This window comes from Lepidochelys kempii, chromosome 6, assembly GCF_965140265.1.
Source record: "Lepidochelys kempii isolate rLepKem1 chromosome 6, rLepKem1.hap2, whole genome shotgun sequence".
Lineage (NCBI taxonomy): Eukaryota > Metazoa > Chordata > Testudines > Cheloniidae > Lepidochelys > Lepidochelys kempii.
In genome coordinates, this window is record NC_133261.1 from 38,263,179 (window position 1) to 38,285,596 (window position 22,418).

Sequence of the window (22,418 nt, forward strand, 5' to 3'; positions counted from 1 at the left end):
AGTCATTCTGCACCAACTCAGCCTGTTGTTGAACCATTCCTTGCTGCTGTCAAGGCTCCCTGTGTAGGGTTTCATGAGCCACAGCATTAAAGGGTAAGTGGGGTCTCCAAGGATCACAATGGGCATTTCAACTTCCCCTGCGGTGATCTTCTGGTCTGGGAAGAAGGTCCCAGCTTGCAGCTTCCTGAACAGGCCTGTGTTCCAAAAAATGTGTGCATCATGCACCTTTCCGGACCAGCCTGTGTTAATGTCTATGAAATGCCCATGGTGATCCACAAGCGCCTGGAGAACCATAGAGAAATACCCCTTCCGATTTATGTACTCGGAGGCTAGGTGGTCTGGTGCCAGTATTGGAATATGCGTCCCATCTATCGCCCCTCCACAGTTAGGGAAACCCATTTGTGCAAAGCCAGCCACAATGTCACGCACGTTGCCCAGAGTCATGATTCTTCTGAGCAGGATGCGATTCATGGCCCTGCAGAGTTGCATCAACACGATTCCAACGGTTGACTTTCCCACTCCAAACTGGTTAGCGACCGATCGGCAGCTGTCTGGAGTTGCCAGCTTCCAGATTGCAATAGCCACCCGCTTCTCCACTGTCAGGGCAGCTCTCAATCTCGTGTCCTTGCGCTGCAGGGTGCAGACGAGCTCCTCACACAGTCCTATGAAAGTGGCTTTTCTCATCCGAAAGTTCTGCAGGCACTGCTCGTCATCCCACACTTGCATGACGATGAGATCCCACCACTCAGTGCTTGTTTCCTGAGCCCAAAAGCAGCGTTCCACTGTGGTGAGCATGTCTGTGAATGCCACAAGCCATCTCATGTTGTAAGCATTATGCAAGTTGACATCCTCATCGGACTCCTCGCTGTCAGTATGTAGCTTAAGGAGTAACTCGACTGCCATTCATGACGTGCTGGCGAGACCCATCAGTATATTTCTCAGCACTTCAGGATCCATTCCTGCAGACCAAAAGGGAAGACAGAGCGTGCAGTACAAAAAAAGTTGAAATATGGCGCCAAATGTGGACAGAAGCACAGGAATTGCTGGGATGCGAAGCAATGCATCACGGGGCATTGGGACAGGAACCAGAATGCCCCGCACGTCCCCGCCCCCTTCCCATAAGCCACAGTGCCAGAATGGGAAGAGGTGCTCTGTGGGATAGCTACCCATAATGCACTGCTCCCAATGCCATTGCAAGTGCCACAAATGTGGCCACACCAGTACGCTTGCAGCTGACAGTGTGAACACACGGCAGCACTTTCCCTGCTGTGGTCTCCGAGGGCTGGTTTAACTCACGGTGCTCTACATCTGCAAGTGTAGCCATGCCCTATATGTTGCTCAGGCCTGATCCACTTTCTCCTTTATCAGTGTAATAGACTGAGTGAGTCTGTATCTATATATACTGTCGGTCCTTATGTATGAGCTGTGGGTCAGTGCACCCACACTTCCTAACACAAAGTTAAAATGTTGCATGAGTTTTTCAGCCATCAATAAAGATTTTCTTTTCCTGCTTTTGGAGGATATTTCAATATATTATTTTACTGGTGTCTATAAAAGTGTTCCTATTACAAGCTGGCAGATGTTTTGAGGAGCGTTTACATGCTGTAAAATATGCACACTTATGTTATATAAATAACAACAACTGGATCTGGATAGAATCATTGGAGATGTGCTCACCCAGTCAACAAACTGAAAGGAGAAAATGTGGCGTATGGAACTGGCAGGAGGAATTACCCAATGTCATCTATTGCTGCAATACTCCTGAGAACTCATTTTGTGCTAAATTGCAGGAGGGAGATAGCAGGCCAGTAGTAATGTATTCTGTTGTCTTCTCCATTATGTTTGACACCCTTTCATGCATCTCATTTTCCTGACTTGTCTTTATGTTCATTCTTTTAGAGAGAGAGAGAGAGAGAGAGAGACTTGCAATAGCTGATTTTCAGACAAACTTGGCAGTTTTAAGTTTTCCTTTATAAATCCCAAATGCGCCTAATCGATATCAAAGACTATGCAACTTTAAACATTTCATTTTTAAATAAAGTCTTATATTGCTAAGAATTCAAAATTGCCCAACTGTTGTATAGGATGGGATTTTCAAAAACTCCTAGGGGAGTGAATAGCATAAGTCCCACTGAGAGTTAATGGCATTTATACAGCACTTAGGATCTTGAAAATCCCATTCCTGTGTGTATGCATTTATCTCCCCTGGCTCATATATTGATCAAATCAATTCAAATTTCAAAAAACAAAAATTTCTCTGGACTGAGACAAATACTGTGTCAATGCTCTGAATGAATGTTCATAACAAGCTAGCTCCCCAATCCTTTCTCAAAAACTGGGGTTTAAAATTGAAACACTAATAAGCCTTCAGAGTAGCAGCTGGGTTAGTCTGTATTCGCAAAAAGAAAAGGAGTACTTGTGGCACCTTAGAGACTAACCAATTTATTTGAGCATAAGCTTTCATGAGCTACAGCTCACTTCAAAGCTTATGCTCAAATAAATTTGTTAGTGTCTAAGGTGCCACAAGTCCTCCTTTTCTTTTTAATAAGTCTTCAGTAGAGTTGTGCTCTCAGTCATCGCTATAATTGATCGAACAAAACAGGCCACTCCCAGTTTAGGAATGTATAGTGATAATAGCACCATCTAGTGGGCACTGGGATCTACTGAATCTGATATCATTTGAACTTTATCACTCACTTCCTGTTTACCAGAATACAACCTGATGTTCTTGTTTTCAGTTGAAGAGGTTGTATGCCTGAAAGTTTATCTGGAGGGAAATAATGTAAGTAGGAAGCTCCAGGCAGTTGTGGGATTAACTCAGATTCTACATTATTAGGCACTATAGAAATACCTAAAATAGATTTATTTAATATGGGGATTTCTCTTTCTAGTGTTGCACTGTGTTCCCTTCCAGACTTCAGAGCATTGTGGACACCATCACCCAACAGTAAGCTCCTTTGTTTTTGAGGCGAACCCTCTCTGATGGCCTAGTCTTGGATTTACTGCACTAATCTTGAAAGTGAAATGAAAAGTACTGAAAAGGCTTCAGAGTTGACCTACCTTTCCAATTATCAATATTCAAAGTTCTTCCTACTTATCCCATGTCTCTGCATTGAGTGAAAAGAGTAACTTTATTCAGGATGAGATTAAAATCTATGCATTTATAAAAAATTCATTTTCCTCTATTAGGCAGTAGATATAAAGCACAATGTGAAAACACAATAATAGCCTTGCTTGAGGCAAACACACATCACATATCCATCAGCTATCCTAACTTTTGGAAACAAATAGTCTAATTAGTTGACAGAGATGGGGGATAAAATCCTGATTCCATTGAAGTCAATAGGAGTTTTGCCATTGACTTAAATGGAGCCAGCATTTCATCCAGGATATTTACAGAAGGAACACAGCATGACTAAATACTACAGTATTTCCAGCCATGGGAAAAGTCCAGTCATCTTGAAATATTCATCTAATTCAAGCCATTTTTATCACTCCTCTTTCTCAGAAAAGGCTTTGTGGCTAAAATAGTTTACTGGTTATTTAAGGGTGGTAGAATAACATGATGACATCTGTGATTTTCTCAGCTGCCTATAGCTGATATCTCAGTTTGACTTATTACACTAGTCTACAGAATCTTGTGCATTTCATCAAGTCAAAGATCTCTTTATTAAATATTTTTAGATTTAAATCATGTCGAGTGGTGAGTACTGCCCATGAGGTTCTGGACACCCCCAGCTCCCAATGAATGAAATGGGAATTGAACTGAATGGGATTTGAGGATGTCCAGTACCTCACAGGAGCTGTTGGGTAGCTCACAGATTCTTAAACTGTTCCTTTTTTATCATTTATAAAACAAGTGCTCATTGTTACTCAGATGACGGAATATATTGGGTGACTTGTTTTTTGTTTTGCTGTCTTCCTCTTCAGATGACCTAAATCTCTCGTATTATGGGCGTGTCTTTCTCACTGAAGCTTCCTTCAAAATATTCTGCAACGCATTTACAAGATGCTGTTTTCAAAATGTGTGTGAATGTCGTGGCTATGAAAGTGAGAGATTAATGTCAGTAGCTAGAGACAGGCATAGCAGGGACAGGTGCTGTGCATATATATATACATAGCTCTGCCAATACGTCTCAGTCTTGATCAGCAACATTCCTACTATTCTAATCCTTGTTCCCTCTTGTGCCAAATGTTGTGGTGCTTTTTTGATATGTATAAATGTTCCTATTTTAGCAGAAGTCACCGTGACTGCTTTTCGCTTACTTTTCAGCCTGTGCTTTTCTTGTGCTTGCCTGACCTGCACCGTCGCTGCTGTAAAGTGCAGCGCCCAGCTTTGGGGACTGTTATTGTGCAGTGAAGTAATTCCGCTTGTCACGGGTTCTACATGATCTGAATTTCAAAAGCAAAGGAAATTGGAGTTAATAGTGCAGCCTCTTTCTAACTCTTTTCCCATCCTCAGTATTAATTACAGGCACTGTGTTCCATTTGACCTGCTTCATCATAGCTGAACTATACACTGTGTGTTATTCATTGTGTAGTAATCTTACTATGAGAAATTTGAATGGTCCTTTGTATAATAAATCTTTAGAGCCAGATCCTGCACCAAAATTTGGTGGGGGACGGAATGATGTCGTGACCTCAAGGGAAGAGAGCGTCTTACCCCAAGCAATTTATGCACCTGTGCTTGCCGGAGAAATACTTCACTCTTTCAAGTATAGAAGAATATCTAGTTTTAGGCAAAATGACTGCAAATGTTGCCTCCAGGATCAGGAGTAAACAGAACTACCCACAGCCACAATTACTCCTAGCCTGTGCCAGGTCCTCTTTAATCTCCAATATGTCATGTATGAACCCTGGAAGAGAGGAAAAAAGATGGAAAGACTCTGTCAAGCACTGGATATACTGTTCCTATTCTGCCCCAATAAACAGTACTTCTGCGTCATTTCAGACACGTCATTCCAGTACACTCTCCGTTACACAGAGCTTAATCCTTTGCAGGATTTGGCTGCTAGTACATAAAATATGATTTGGGGTTATATTCGTAGTACACATACTGTGCTATAAATAGTATGGAACATAGGCCAAATCTGTATCCCTGTGTGCATGTTCTGCCATTGACGTCAGCTGGACCAGACTGGCTAACTAAAAATCATTGTAAGTAACAGTTTGACCCCTGAACTTTTTTCAGATAATTTCATTTAACATTCTGCATTAGCCCAGGTGGCACCACCTTAGAAAACATCTGGTACCATCACTTCACTGCGCTAGCAAACGAAAGCTTATGCTCAGATAAATTGGTTAGTCTCTAAGGTGCCACAAGTACTCCTTTTCTTTTTGCGAATACAGACTAACACGGCTGCTACTCTGGAACCTGTGTTTCAATGCTGAAAGTGCTAGTAGTGTAGATCATGCTCAGGACTTTCTGGCTCACCAGAGCAGAATTTCAGGACATGGTAGTGGAAAGGCCTGGGTTCTTTCTACACTAGGACTCGGAGCTTTGCTAGCAAAAAAAAAAAAAAAAGGAGCACTACATTTGCGAGTACAGACAAGGTTGTAGAGTCACATTCTGTACAGTCCTTAAGCTTTATGTGTCCCTTATTCTTTCAACTTGTGGTTGATAAATGGAGGAAACACTGTATCTATTGAAAAGGAGGACCTGTGGCACCTTAGAGCCTAACAAATTTATTTGAGCATAAGCTTTCGTTAGCTACAGCTCACTTCATCGGATGCATTCAGTGGAAAATACAGTGGGGAGATTTATATACATAGAGAACATGAAACAATGGGTGTCACCATACACAGAAACCTTTTGTAGTGATAATCAAGGTGGGCCATTTCCAGCAGTTGACAAGAACATGTGAGGAACAGTGGGGGGGGCGGGGGAGAGAGGGGGGAATAAACATGGGGAAATAGTTTTACTTCGTGTGTTCCCAACAGGATCTCAAGTTTCATTCTAACTCAGAGCCAGAAGAGTACCCAGAAGTCACCTACTACAGGACAGGCCCAACAAAGAAAATAACAGAACGCCACTAGTCATCACCTTCAACCCCCAACAAAAACCTCTCCAACGCATCATCAAGGATCTACAACCTATCCTGAAGGACGACCCATCACTCTCACAGATCTTGGGAGACAGGCCAGTCCTTGCTTACAGACAGCCCCCAACCTGAAGCAAATACTCACCAGCAAACACACACCACATAACAGAACCACTAACCCAGGAACCTATCCTTGTAACAAAGCCTGTTGCCAACTGTGTCCACATATCTATTCAGGGAACACCATCATAGGGCCTAATCACATCAGCCACACTGTCAGAGGCTCATTCACCTGCACATCTACCAATGTGATATATGCCATCATGTGCCAGCGATGCCCCTCTGCCATGTACATTGGTCAAACTGGACAGTCTCTCTGTAAAAGAATAAATGGACACAAATCAGATGTCAAGAATTATAACATTCAAAAACCAGTCGGAGAACACTTCAATCTCTTTGGTCACTCGATTACAGACCTAAAAGTTGCAATTCTTCAACAAAAAACTTCAAAAACAGACTCCAACGAGAGACTGCTGAATTGGAATTAATGTGCAAACTGGATACAATTAAATTAGGCTTGAATAAAGACTGGGAGTGGATGGGTCATTACACAAAGTAAAACTATTTCCCCATGTTTATTCCCCCCTCATCCTCCCACTGTTCCTCAGAGGTTCATGTCAACTGCTGGAAATGGCCCACCTTGATTATCACTACAAAAGGTTCCCCCCCTGCCCCCGCCCCCTCCTGCTGGTAATAGCTCACCTTAAGTGATCACTCTTGTTACAGTGTGTATGGTAACACCCATTGTTTCATGTTCTCTGTGTATATAAATCTCCCCACTGTATTTTCCACTGCATGCATCCGATGAAGTGAGCTGTAGCTCACGAAAGCTTATGCTCAAATAAATTGGTTAGTCTCTAAGGTGCCACAAGTACTCCTTTTCTTTTTGCGGATACAGACTAACACGGCTGCTACTCTGAAACCTGTCAAGGTACAGATGTGGATTTCCAAGATTTCACTTGACTACAGTGTTCAGCACAATGAATGATATGTGGCAGTGTAATCTTACATTTTGCAGGGCTGCCTGGTGTTTACAGCTGACACGTCAATGCTACCACTGTAGGATACCAACAGACAGCACTGTAAAACATGAAAGGACAACTTTGCTTACATTTCCAGTTTTAAGTAGTTAAATTCTAGATATTTAATTCTTCAAAGTGTCCAGCTGGTGGTGCCAAATAGTAACTGTAAAGGTACATTTTTGTATCTTAAATCTTAACTACAAATATTGTAGGAACGGTTCTGTTTTGTGACACTTTTTCCTGTGATTTCTCAACCACAATTCTTCTAGCAATTTTCCCAGTCATGCTTCAATTAACGCAATGGGCCTGATACTCCACTGTCTCGCACCTTGTATAATTATGTACACCTTGTGGAAACAATTGTAGACCACTATCATTCTGATTTGGTATCATTTAACACCCATTTTGCAGAAGGTGTAAATGGCTACACAAAGATCAAGCAGTGCAGCATCAAGCCCAATATATTTTCCATAAAATAAATGTGTTTGTTACTTCATAAATCATCAAGGAAATGTGAAAACATACACACCTGCCCTTTTAGGTCATGGCTGTATCTGTACCTGGCATTCATGTCATTTATTTATCCCATCTGATGTGCTGCGTGGGGTCTTAAACACATTTATTATGGCTGCCAAGGTGTCAGCTTGTGACATTGGTTTCTGCAAAGTTCAGTTGTCAAAACTATTTACTTCGGGAAATATCTCTGTTTTAACATTTTTTTAAAAAAAAAGAAGGGAAGGGATCTAGTGTTATGTTTTATTGGCTTAGCAGTGACCTAAAAATGTGCTGGCGAGAACAGAAAATGTAATGCACCAGTGAGTGCTTACAGCCACAATTTGTTTTAATTCTTTTTGATATTTGATTGTAAAGGTTAAAGCAGGAATGAGAATGCTAAATTAAAGTGCTTACTTTCCTATGGCTATCTGCCAGTAAAGTCAGTGCTGACATAGAGGGGCTAAGTTTTCTGCTGGTGACAGGGGGTCAGATCAGTCTGGCTGTTTACATGAATGCTGCCTCTTTGTCTTTCACATTGCGCTGGGTCACAGGTATCCTCATTTTATAAAGATCCTTTGGTCCCTATCCTGGTGATTGCCCTTGGCTCGCACCGACTTCACATTTCCCACAATAAGATTACAACACAATGCATGTTACACAATACCGTGCTCCTGCTGTGACAGTGCAGGTCAGATGGAACAGTGTGATTACCTGGGGATGGGAATGGGGGAAGTGTCAGACAGAAGGTAGAGCCAGTGGTGGGAATGGCACTGTTAACTCTGATTTCCATTGTTTTCTGGGATTCAGGTAATGCAGAATCATGACCAACGGAGTCACTTCAATGCACAGTGACAGACATTTTCCAGAGCTGGACTCAGCACTTTGTAGGCAACAACACTGACCCTTCAGGTCAAACAAGTAAATATAAAGTATATCACGAACAGTAAACAGGAGCCAGTCACAGGGACGCCTGCTTCATCAGAAAAACATTTTGTGCTTACCAAAATAACACCTGACTTTGGTTTCGATGATGAGGGCACTCAACACCTTCTGGGATCAGACCCTTAATATGCACATTGATTTTTTATAATGCAGAGCATTGGCACTTGGTTGATACAAGTAGTACTCCTTATTCAGCCCTGCAGGTAAAGAGATTACTAAAATACAGCCTTTACCAAGGCAAAATCATTACTGTAGGCGTGTGGCATTTTAAGAATGTGTATCATGCAGTGTCTTAACATGTTAGGAAGATATGGGCCACATCTGCTCAGACTTTGTGCACAGTAAATATGTTTTTGTTGATAAGAGTTTTACTCTGCTGAGATATGTATCATGATACAGCCTGAAGTTTCCTTTGGGGATGATGAAGACTAATGATTTCCAGAAGCTCTTCAGGAAAATTAAATCCTTTACAAGGTATTAGGTCTAATCATTTTGTAAGCATTTAAAAACACGATGGCCACATTTTCCCCTCAGTTACTCATGTGCAACTACAGGGCCATTAATGGAAGTTTTGCATATGCATGCAGAACTGACAGTACTGCAATTGCACTGTGTAACCAGTTACTGATCACTGTTGCATCATTTCTTGGGAGAAATGTGTAGGCTATTTAAAATCTGCACTAAGGAATTTTAAGCATTGTAATTCTAGAAACAACATATCAAATCTTTCTTGCAGGAGTGGTATAGGCAGCAGTAGTGGAAGATATATGGGGCCAAATTCTGCTCTTAGGTATATCCAATTCATTTTTTTTTTTAACTTCAAGAAAATGTAAAGAATGTCTATGCTAGGCTCTAAGAGCAGAATTTGGCTAATGATCTTTACTTTCATGAACAATAGTTGACCCTTGGTTAACTTGTAATCTTTGTATCTTAAATCTTAACTACAAATATTGTAGGAACTGCAGTGTATCAGCCACTCATCACAGGTGAAGGGATTTCGACCTGCTGCCTCTGCCTACCGAGGGGCTGCCCCCTGCAACCTCAGTACCTATTTAGCCTTACTCTAGGCCTGCAGGGTTTCCAGGCCAGAGCTCCCCAGCCCCTCTGGCCTTCCCCTAGCCCTGCTCCACCTCAGGTACTCTCAAGTTCCCCAGCAGCCAGGCCCTTCTTACTCTAAAGGCAGAGAGAGAGTGTACTCCTGGCTGCCCTGGCCTTCTTATACAGGCCAGCTGGGCTCTGAATGGGACGTGGCTCAGCTGCAGCTACTTCCCCAATCAGCCCAGCTTCTGGTCCACAGCCCCAGCCCTCTCCAAGGGCTGGCTTTTCAGCCCTGTCAGGGTCGGAGCCGGTGACCACCCCACTACAACATGTGTATGTCTAATTATTCACCCCATCTACCGTTTAGCTGTTATTATCAAATGTATTTTTATGGACTGCCCTGACAATCTCCAGATTGCAGGTTTTTGTGTATTATGGGTGTATAATTATGGGTTCTGAGCTTTGATCTTTGGGAATGTGGTATGTTGAGTGGTATATTTTAAGGAATAATAAGGAAAAAACTAGTTTATGTTAAAGATTTGTAAAATGGTTTTAATGTGAAATTGCATATTACTATTAAAATATATATTCACTTTGCTTTGTTTTTCTTTAGCACAGACTATTGTATGCCTTGGAAGGAGGGCACTATCATGATACTATTTTGTCCTTATTTGAAGCTGGTAAATTACACTGGACATATATTTCATGTAATAAGCCAACTAATTCTGTATTTACATGGCAAATTACCTTAGCATCTCCCTTTGGTTCCTCAATAGTGAAATGTGGAAGGACATTTGAAGTGTTGAAGCCTTGATTTTATGCTTCAATTAAGTTTTAGGGACTTACTTAAAATAGTTAGAAGGGAATATTTTAGGTCCTGATCCCACAAAGATGTAAGCACATGTGTAACTTTATGCATAACTTTATGCATATGAGTAGCCGCATGGAATTCATTAAAAGAAAAGGAGTACTTGTGGCACCTTAGAGACTAACCAATTTATTTGAGAAAGCTTATGCTCAAATAAATTGGTTAGTCTCTAAGGTGCCACAAGTACTCCTTTTCTTTTTGCGAATACAGACTAACACGGCTGCTACTCTGAAACATGGAATTCATTGGGACTGCTCAGCTACTTTGTAGCCCATGAAAGTTTATGCTCAAATAAATTTGTTCGTCTCTAAGGTGCCACAAGTACTCCTGTTCTTTTTTACAAGTGCTTAAGGACTTTGCTGAATTGGGGCCAGAGTTCCTAAATGCACCATGTAGAGAAGAATTTAGAAATGTGATGGGAATTATATTGTTTGTTACAGTTAACCACTTGTTCTTTATTTCTGAAAAATGCAGTTTCTCAAGCCTAGATTGTTAATAATATTAATGTTGTATTTTCACAGAGCATGACTTAAAGTCAAATTTAGTTCAAAACCTAGCATTTAAAAACAGATACTTCCTAGTGATAGGGGAACTTTTGCTCTTTAGTAGCACTGAAATCAATATAAAAGTTCTGAAGACATTTTTAGATGTGAATTTGCTGCTGGAGCCACTTTCTAATAGCAGGCACATGCTGCTGTGAAATAGTTTGCATTTCATAACCCAAGATTTACGGGCTCCATGTCATTGCAGCCTATAAAAAGGGGTTGAGTTGTTATGCAACAGTTAAGAGTTGACTATGGAAGGTAATAGAATATGATGACTTTTTGGAATAAACTACAGAAACTATTGAAATGAACATCCCTGTACTTTCTATTGAATGTATTCATTGTGTATGACTTATAATATAAGTGAATGCTAGCATAATCTAGGGTGCTTATAATGTATTCCCAGGATTTTTGTTATATACTATAATATTTGTGCTGTTTGATATATGGATACTGGTTATCAATAACTCACAGTTATGGGGTTTTAAAATATGTCATTCACACTTTGTGTTTTTATGGTACCTAGCACAATGGGGCCTTGCACTTGGTTAATCCCTAAACACTATCATAATTTGATTATTAATAATAATTATTCACAGCCATTTTCATTGTTCTTTTTCTAAGATACAACCACCTTCTCCACAATAAAAACATTAAAAATAAAAGTAATAATAATCATTCACTCAGCATATATAGACTTTGAAGGACAAATGAGTGACCCAGGTCCCAAGCAGTTATTCCCTTGCTGTTACTCCTTTAAAAATCAATTTCCACTTTACCTAAAGGAAAAATTGTAAGATATTAACTATTATCTCAATAAAAGGAGCTAAGCTGCAATAAAGAAAGCAGAGGCTTTATAATTATGCAACACTGACACAACACAGGGCTATAGCAGATCCAGAGTTGCAATATCCCAACTGCAAATTAGAACTTGAAATGTCAGTTTTTAAAATTTAAAATCCAACTTGGTAGTGGCCACAGAGTATTTATAACAAGCATGATATTTCTGTTTCATAATATATTTTGCTTGTCCATCTCTTTGTCCTTTTGTGTTAAAGAAATAGAACTTAATTTTTAACTGAGCCGAGCTGACTGCTGGCAGGCTGCAAAGGCCAAACCCATAGCCGCATTTTATGACAAAATAACTCACCCGAGAGCTATAAACACTCACAATTTAACTTTTAGAATAAATGGTAGGTTTTAAGAAAAAAATTCCCAAAGTTGCTATAATAGGTCAATGCCATAAAAATATGCAGCCAGGAGTAGCCAGTTTGGATTTGCAGAGCAAAAATGAGTAATTTGCCTGGTAGTTCTGAGTGGGTAAGGGCCGGAAGAAAGGAGGCCTAGAAATAGGTGAGAAAAAGCAATGGGGCGCAACATTGGGCAACAGATCAGAGGAGAACATTTGCCTCAGAAATAGGAAAACTCTGACCCATGCCATGAGCTTGCAAATACCCTGCATATGCTTAACATTACACACTGTGAAAAAGAACCCTTTGACGTCAGTGGGACAACATGCAGTGCGTAATGTTGAGCATGTGTGTAAGTCTTCGCAAATTCATGGAGGGAGCTTGGTGATATCACAATTCACATGAGCTCTGCTCTTGTTTATGGTACACCTTTGATAGATGTAATGGAAGTTGGAATCTTCTGACTGTGGCCCTGGTCCTGTGAAGACCCATTGAACTACTCACATGAATAAAGTGACTTACAAATGTAAGTCTTTGCGGGATCAAAGTTTAAATGGTTATTAGAGTCTGATCCACCACCTGTTGAAATCAGTGGACAGTCTCCCATAGGCTTGAACGGCCCCTTGTATCAAACTTCCCACTGCATAAACTGAGCTGCTGCCAGTACTTAGAAAAGATGTAAGAAAAATACTTCACAAAAGCATGATTCAATATTCCCAACACAACCAAAGCACAATAATTGTGCACCTTTTGTGTTATTACTCACTGTACTTACACTAGCTTAATAGTGTAGCTAATACACTAGCCTCTGATAGTTTACAATGGCTGCAGTAGCCTTCATTTTACATGTGTATTCACAATCCAGATGCCCAGCAATATAAATATTATATTATACACAGACACATATTTACTTACACAATGTGGGCTGGTAAGGTGTGGTGCATTGTAAAGTTTTTATTGGCATCTGTCTGAGATGACTGTATTACAAGAGGCAGAGACACAAATGAGTCAGGCAGGTCATCACAAACAAGTGCCAATAAAAACATCAAGGCACACCACTGCATTCCGTAACTGTACAGAGCTCACTGCAGCATCAGGCCCTTCATGACCAACCTGATTCTACAAATGGAGGCACTGGAGAAGTAGGATTAATACAATTTAAAACTCTCTAGAAGTTTTTTGTGCATTAGGTTATGTATTAAAAACAAGGGGAGACAAATGCTGGGAAGTTCTTTTCCCAACCAACACTCTCTCTTGGTTGATGCCTTGCTCTTCATGTGCATCCTTTTGCTTTGCTTCTCTCTCTTCCCCCATCAAGAAATACTAACTCCACCCATGCCACAGGTAGCAAACAGGACTGGAGTGAGGAAGCAGGGAGTGACTTGGTGCTCATTCATTGGCTAGCTGGCAGGATTTAATGACCTGTGTGGGGCTTCTTTCCCAACTATGAAACACTCCTAAAGCTGTATCCATGTTATCTTAGACAAGGAAAATAATTTATTTTTGTGGTGGATCCTTGCCTTTTGCTGTGTGAAATGTGCTAACTGGACAGGAATAGTAGAAGCAGGTCTGTTGGAGTTATAGTGGACAAGTGGAGGTTAGAAGCCCCCAAGTGCAAAATAAGCTGAATTTTTGTCTGTGATTTGCAGTTTTATTCCATGGGTGCAGAAATATACTGTTGCCTTTTATGTGACGGTAATCATGTGACATGCATTGTATAGCACCTTCCATCCAAGGATCTCAGCACACTTCACAAACTTTGATTAACTTTGCCTCACAATCCAGTGTCATAGAGGTAAGTATTATTATCCCCGTTTTACAAATGAAGTAACTGAGAGACAGTGATGTTGACTGACTTGCCCATGTCACACAGCAAATCTGTTGCAGTCAGAATACAGCCTAGGTTTTCTTGATTTAGTCTTGTGCTTACCACAAGACTATCTTTCCTTCCGGGTTATGTGGTATAACCATGCTATTGAAATGTACAAACCAGTATTTACTTTTATTGTTTATAATAATCACTGTTACATAGCATCTTTCATCTGAGGATTTCAACATGCTTAACAAACATTAATTAAGCTTCCCAACCCAGTCTCACCCAGGTAAACCTCTCCCTATAAAGGTAAAATATTTCTAAACAGAACTGGTCAAAATGAGACCCAGAAGGGCGGGAAGCCGTTTGCCCAAATATACACAGTGAGTCAGTCAATGACAGAGCCCAGGCTAGAACCCAGGAATCCTGCTCTCGCCTAAGGCATCTTTCTGTCCTTCTAAAGGAAGCTGTAGTACATGTGGGGCAAAAAAATTTTTAAAGGTATAATAAAATATTGAGATATAGGCATTTTTAATGTATATGAAACCTAATGCCTCTAAAAATTTGACCTTGGGTGGATCAGTTGGTTTGCGTCTTTGGGGGTTTTTTAATGAATGATTTCCATCAGACTAGAGGCCCAATTATAGTTGTGAAAACGCCTTGCTCAGAGTGCCCAGTGCCATGTTGGAATCAGGTCTGGCAGACTGATACTGATGAATTTGTCTGCCGTGTTTGAGGTGGTCAATGAGAAAATTCTGCCATCTCTGCGTAAGTGCTCCCTAACTTGATCCTCTTAACCCTTACTTGAACGGGGTAGGCTTGTTTCATGTGAGTAGTTCTATTGACTTTTAATCCATCGAGGCAAATCTGTTTGCACAAGTAAAGGTTCAGAATCGGAATCCATCAAAGAGGACAAGGCCACTGCACATTCTGAAAGCTGATTGTCATAACTGGCACTGGGAGTGTAACTGAAATTATTCAGAAGGGTGCAGTCAGAGATTGTGTGCAGTCAGAGATTGGAGATCTGGGATTTGCCAACCTATGGCCACCTCCACCCAACAAGTGGCATCACAAACAAGATTTGGGGAGTTTCAGCAGGGACCTCTGAGACCAAGTCAATGAAGGAGCGGACAACCTCCCTTTCTCCTCAGGCACTTCCCCCCAAGACTATATCAGGGCAGAGGAAAGCAGCTATCCTTTCCCCACAGACGGCTGCTCCCACTCCAATGAGTATGCCTGGCCACATGGGAGCTCTCTGGCTGCCTTAGGTCACTGGGAGGAAGCCCTTGCTCCAAGTGGAATTTTCAGCTGGGGAAGCAGGAGCAGCACCAGCACAAAGGCTGGAGATGGGGAGAGAGTCCAGCTGAGGATAGAGAGGATAGCCGTGCAGGTGGGAAGTGGGAGGGTGGAAGCTGGACTGCTGGGGAGTTGATTCAGACTAGAGAGCTTTGATTTGTCTAACTAGGCATGCAGTACTTGGTGCATCAGATTACTGGGGTCTGAGACTGAGTTGGGTTTGCTGTAACTCACATGAGGGTCTGCCCCTGGGATTTTACCTGGTAGTGACTGGGGCTTGCTCCCTTCAGATAAAAGTATTGTCCTATTGCTCAATGTGGTGTTTGTCCTGGGGGTTAACTCTGGCCTTCCCTGTTGTGCAATCAGAGGTTTTGGGATACCCCTCACCATCCCCTGAAGGATGCCCTCCTGACAATTGCAATGACTTTCTCAGTGACAATAGGATCTTCATGGCAATTCATTTTCTGGTTGTAATTGTTTTATCTCCCGGTGGATCCATGGACTTGAATCACCTCTCACGTCACTGTAAATCAGGAGTAGCCATGCTGAAGTCAATGGAGTGATAACAGTGTAACTGAGAAGAGAATCTGTTGCATATGCATGATTTACGTTTCTCTGCTGGTGTTCCACAAGACCAGTTTTGACTTCCCCCTTGCTGTCTGAGATGTCATTCAAAATCATATGCAGCTTTTCACTTTCTACTGCAGATGGTACACAACTGTATTTGTGTTGGTTTCTCATGAGCTAGAAGCAGCCTGTTCAATCCTATTTGCCTGAAGGAGGCTTGGCTAGCATTCCTTATGGGGAAAAAAGAACCGGAAGTAAAAGTTTCTAAATATACCCTTGCTAAATGTACTGATTTTATTCTTTCTTTATGTGGAATTATTTACAGCTACTGTATCCTGTCTGGTTTAGAATGCTTCTTGTCATCTGTCGTTTGAGAACCATATTTCAAATGTTTCAACATTTTCTTTTTACCATTTGTGGAATAGCATTGGACCTTGCCCCAGATCTTTTGACACTTGCCAACACTTATATTGACAGTAGGCTGGATTACTGCAATTCCTTCATAACTGGTCATCCAGACACATCTATTAAAAGATTTAATTAGATACAAAATACTACCCTAGAGTTTTATCACCTTTCTAAATATTCTAGTTGCATTACTCTATTATTGAAATATTTGTATTGTCTGCTGGTTTATGCCCCTCTTGATTTTAAGTTCTTTCTTTTTAGTTTGTTACAATATATATATCCTTGCTTGTTCCCTATCAGTGAAAAATATATGGCTAGTAGGGTTAAGGACAATAAGAGGAAATTCTTTAACAATATTGGGAACGAATGAAATCCTAGCAATGGTAGAGATCACTAGACAAGGCTAGTAAAATTATCAATCACAGTGCAGGAAAGGCTGGAGTATTCAATGAAAATTTCTGTTCTGTTTTGGGGAAAGAAGCAGAATGATGTATTCCTATTTCATATTTCATAATGAAATACCTTCTATTTCATCCATATTCAGGAAGGACGTTAAAGAGCAAATAACTCTGAGGACAGCTTGCACTCAAGAGTATTAAAAGAACTGGCTGAGGAGTTCTCTGAACTACTAATATTGATTTTTAACAAATCTTGAAACACTTGGGAAAAAGGCAATGTGCCAATATTTAAAAAGGGTAAATGGGATGACCCAGGCAACTTGCGGTCAGTTAGCCTGACATTGATTCCAAAACATGGAAAGGCTGATATGGGATCCAGTCAATAAAGAATTAAAAGATGGTAGCATAACTTATGACAATCAACATGGTTTTATGGAAAATAGGTCTTGTCAAACAAAGTTTTGTTTTTCGATCATATCACAAATCTGGTTGATAAAGGTACTTGTATTGACATAATATACAATTAGACTTCTGTAAGGGATTTGATTTAATCTCACATGACATTTTGATTAAAAAAAAACAACCCTAGCACTATAAAAAGTTAGTACAATCCACATTAAGTGAATTAAAAACTGGTTAAGTGATAGATAGCAGAAAGTAATTGTAAATGGGGGAATTGTCAGTGGAGATATTTTAATGGGGTACAGGTTGGGCCAATGCTATTCAATATCTTTATTAGTGATCTGAAAGAAAATATAAATCATTGCTGGTCAAATTTGCAGATGATGCAAAAATCGGTGTAGTGCTAAAACAGGTCAGTGATACAGGCTGACCTGAATCACTTGGTAAGGTAGGCTCATTTGAACAATGTGCTTTTCAACATAGCCAAATGTAAGCCAAATGTATATATATGTATGTTCATATATATAGGAACAAAGTGTATTGGTCATGCATAAAATGGGGCAATGTACTCTGGAAAGCAATGACTCTGAAAAGGGCATAGGCATCATGGTAGATAGCTACACCGTAGCACTGGGAGTTCATTTTCAACTAGTTCAGAGGGTGAGTATGATCCCTGGATGTATAATCAAGTCGGGGTAAGAAAGTGTTATAACCTCCGTATATGGCATTAGTGAGATAATTACTGCAATATTGTGTCCAGTTCTGAGGGACACACATCTAAAAAGATGTTGAAAACTTGGAAGGGATTCAGAAAAGAGCTACAAGAATAACTCAAAGTTTGGAAAACCTGCCTTGCAGCCTTACAGTGAGAGACCAAAGAAGCTCAATCTATTTAGTTTATCCAGTGGAAAGTTATGAGGTGACTTGATCATTGACTACAAGTACCTGCACGGGGAAGAGATTTCTGATAGCTGACGGCTCTTTAATCTAGCAGAAAAATGCAGAATGAGATCCAATGATTGGAAACCAAAGGAAGGTAAATTCAGTGGGAGTGAGGCACCTAAATACCTCTGAGGATCTGGGCATAAGTTCATGTAATGAGCAAAGTAATTAAAATGAAAAAATATAGAAAAATGTATTTTTTTCATTATTTTTTTCCAGTTAGGTTTTTTTTGTAGCTACAGCAAGTAAAAACTGTTGATACTGAAGTGTGATGTTTAAACTGATGGTGTTCCTTTAAGTCTTTGGATTAAAACTGAAGACATCACCTTTCTTTTCTGGTTTGCTGGGAAGTCTATTATTATACACGGCAAAGTTAATTTCATACTGCTTCCAGTATTCAGTTGTCCCATTAAATGTATCATCCTGTAGCCATTTCCTTTTCTCTCTCACAAAGAAAACATCATGAATGGGCCTCAGGGAACTGGTCCCATATTTCTGGGCTCTCCCACAGTAGGTTTGCTTTCTTGTAGGAATCACATCATGCCAGCATTCTGTTCTTTCAGCATTCTTTCCAGGCTTCTTCCTTATGCAGGTCTTTTTTTTTATTTTATTTTAAACATGCTGGCTAGTAGTAACTTCAAGTGACATGGAATGGAAGCTTAAGCTAGTACATTTTTTAAATTACAGATAGTGAGCCAAATTCTGCTCCTGCTTGCAGAATGGGGCCCAGCCACTAGAGTTTTCTTACCTGGCAGTAATGCTCAATACCACAAATCCTTCTGGTAGTTTTTCTCCCAGAAGGGCAAGAGTTTTCTATTGAAAGTATATTTTGAGTAGAAATTCTCTATCATTTATATAACAGTGAATGGGCGCATATTCAAAACTGCGACATTATCATTCAAAAGGGAATTTAGTAAGCAAAGTCAGTACTTTATATTAATTTCCTATTTCTTTATGCTCTGTATATTGTGACGGGACAAGGCCAGATGGCTATAGAAAAGTAGTGGGAGATCGATATATTTGCTCCAGGCTAAACAAATCCCTGGTACCAGGATAAGTGAAATGGCAGCTGCTCCAGGTCAATTAAGACACCTGGGGCCAATTAAGAACTTTCCAGAAGACATGAAGAATGCTAGGTTGATTGGGACACCTGAAGCCAGTCAGGTGCTGGCTGAAACTAGTTAAAAGCCTCCCCGTCAGTCAGGTGGGTGTGCATGTCAGGAGCTGTGGGAGGAAGTTGTGCTGTTGGAGAGACTGAGTAGTACACACCATATCAGGGACAAGGAAGGAGGCCCTGAGGTAAGGGTGAAGTGGAGCTTGAGGAAGTGAGGGCTGCTGTAGGGGAAGTAGCCCAGGGAATTGTACATGTGATGTTTCTAAAAGGTCAGCTACCATAGCTGATACTATTAGGGTCCCTGGGCTGGAGCCCGCAGTAGAGGGTGGGCCTGGGCTCCTGCCCTCCCCCCCCCTTTTGCCCCCTGATTAATCACTGAGACTGGGAGACAACAGAAACTGTGCAAGGAAGGACAACTTCTCCTCACCTCCCTCGCTGGCTTATTATGAAAATGGCTCAGTAGACTGTGACCTCTAGAGAAAGAAAGGTTACGTGGAGGGTCACAGTGAGCCTCTGAGGCTAGCGAAATCCGCCAGGAAACGTGGGACCCACGGAGGCAAGGACAGAGCTTAGTCACAATATGCCTGAATTCAGTCCATGCAATCTGAAAATGGTATTTGTCATCAGAAACATAATGCCTTTTATGTTGAATAAAAAGTTGTATAATTAAAGTGTTTAATTATAACCTGGTTGAATCACTTACCTTTTGAAATTCTTATTTCCTAACAATTTTACAATAAGCTAATGATTGCCAATTTTTGTTTTAAGTATTTCCCCTTGTGTTTATCATTCAGGTTTGCTTTTTAACCCTCTTTCTTTCTTTCTTTCTTTCTTTCTTTCTTTCTTTCTTTCTTTCTTTCTTTCTTTCTTTCTTTCTTTCTTTCTTTCTTTCTTTCTTTCTTTTCTTTCTAGAGCAAAGCCCCAGGCATTCAAACTTAGGCTGTTGTCCAAGTCTATTTTAAAATAGCATTTTTGATCAAAACTTCTTTCAACTGTTGGGCTATGGTCATAACTACTAACCCTGGGTCAGCAAGAGAACTTGTGTTGATAATGGAAACCCCATCTCATCCTTCCTCTCCCCCAGAACACAGACAAGACAAACAGCCATAGAGATTCTGATTTTCCCAGAGAGATCTAGATTACAGTGTCACATGTAAGCTCAAGTGGAAAAAAATTTTGCCGGGTTTTTCAATAACAAGATAAAAAGGGGCCAATCCTTGGCTTTGGGTCTATGACAATTTACACCAACTAAGGATCTGTCCCAAAGTCTTTAGGGTTTCACCTCAGTTCATAGAAAAGACATAAACAGAAGCACATCTACTCTTTGCTACACCAATAAGCAGATGCATTATTAACATGATGGAAGTACAAGCTGTTCAACACCAGAGGCAAAGAAATGCAGAAACTGAAGCAGCACAACAGACAGTTGCTGTTAAAAATTAAAAGACCTGGAATTGATGATTATTGCCTTTCTGTATGAGACAAACAAGATGAGAAAAAGTAAATTTGTACCTAGCTCAGGCTTTCCACCTTTATTGCCTTATGAAACTGTTTATTTTGAGGAAATGCATGAATGCATCCGATGAAGTGAGCTGTAGCTCACGAAAGCTTATGCTCAAATAAATTTGTTAGTCTCTAAGGTGCCACAAGTCCTCCTTTTCTTTTTGCGAATACAGACCAACACGGCTGCTACTCTGAAACCTGTTTATTTTGAGTACACCTGAAGGAGGCTCTGAACTGATGACATATCTGTTCTCAAGCGAATTGGAGAGTAGAAGTCTCAGGGTGAGTATTGCTTTTAGACTCACTTAGGTTATGTGTTCCCTCTGGACCTCAGAGGGCTGTATTTTCTAGAGATTCTTCATGTGACTGGATGGGCAACCATGTGTGTCTGTCCTGGTCTGCCCCGTCTCCTCTCCTTCACACAAAGATCTGTCCCTAGGTGTGTGATATTAGTAGAGTGCTGCGCTGTCATCTTGAAGACTCTGCTTCAGAAATGGTTTGATCTCTTTTCTTGGTGGAGGTTAGTGTGCATTGTTGGGGGGACTGCAATGTTGGAAGGAAATATCCTGCTGAAAACAAAAATTGCTAAATAAAGCTCCTTCCCAGACAGAGAAGAAATTATGGCATCATGTGGATATCCACGTAAGGCTTTCACAACAGGTAGTGCAGCGTTCAGGTTCTAGTCAAGACTGGGAAAAATGCTTCAGTGGTTATTTCATCTTAATCCACTCTCCATATGGAACCCACAGCTGACAGACAGAAGGATAAATTACAAAACTGAATATAAGGAAATTGTAAAATGTGTATTTTACACATTTATGTCCAATAATATTTCATTGTTTTGTTTTTCCTAAAGGTTCTTTGCTGTTTCTCCTCCCCGTGTCTTTCAGCTGCTTTCAAGGCACTCTACAGTACTGCTGGCTGAGAAAGCAGGATAATAACTTCTCTCAGTGAAAGGCCAACAATGATAGTACTGGAATGTGACCACCAGGGTAGGCATTTATCTCTTTGATATTGTCTGTCAGACAATGAGGCATTCTTATTATTCCAACAACCTGTGGCATTTAATCAGGTCACTTCAGGAAAGTTAGGATCTGTTGCCGTACAGTGCAATATTCTGTTTTTAGGATTCTCAGATTCTTCCGGGTACAATGGTGTCTCTTGAATTAAATGATAAAATTATCTAATTCACAGGCCTTATATATCTACTGTGTATTAAATAATCTCTACCCCCTCCTTTTTGTATTTGTTTGACAATAGGAACCACTGGGATTAGAGAGGAAAGGAATATTTAGTAACAAATAAGTTTGAAATGAAAATAGAACAAGGCAAATTTTCATGCCATGCATTACAAATACTCCTTTGCTGACAAGACTCGGAGGTTCGGTCTACATTACCAACTTATGTTGGTAAAATTACATTGCTCAGGGGTGTGGATTCTCCACACCCCGAGTGACTTAGTTATTCTGATCTAAACCCTGGTGTAGACAGCACTATGTCTTCGGAAGAGCTCCTCCTGTTAACATAGCTACAACCTCTTGGGGAGGTGGAGTACCTACGCTGATGGGAGAAGCTCTCCTGTCTGCATAGGAACATCTTCACTAAGCGCTACAGCGGCACAGCTGCACTGGTGCAGTGCTGTAAATATAGATAAGCCCTGAGTCTACAGACTGTACATTATTATAGCTTCATGATTTACTCCTTCCTACCTCTGGATAGGAAAGTATTTACCAGAAAAGAAAGTAGTATCTCTAAGATAGGATAGAAATAGATC

At 40.6% G+C, this 22,418-nt stretch overlaps 1 long non-coding RNA gene across 1 annotated transcript in view; it reads left to right on the plus strand.

The window, feature by feature from the left end:
* LOC140913833 (uncharacterized) overlaps positions 1-21,967 on the plus strand; it is a 37,674-nt gene extending 15,707 nt beyond the window's left edge. Inside the window, exons 2-3 of the long non-coding RNA XR_012159668.1 lie at positions 20,818-20,926; positions 21,501-21,967. This is a non-coding gene — a long non-coding RNA (uncharacterized lncRNA). The remainder of the gene's footprint in view (positions 1-20,817; positions 20,927-21,500) is intronic.
* Positions 21,968-22,418: the final 451 nt, after the last annotated feature.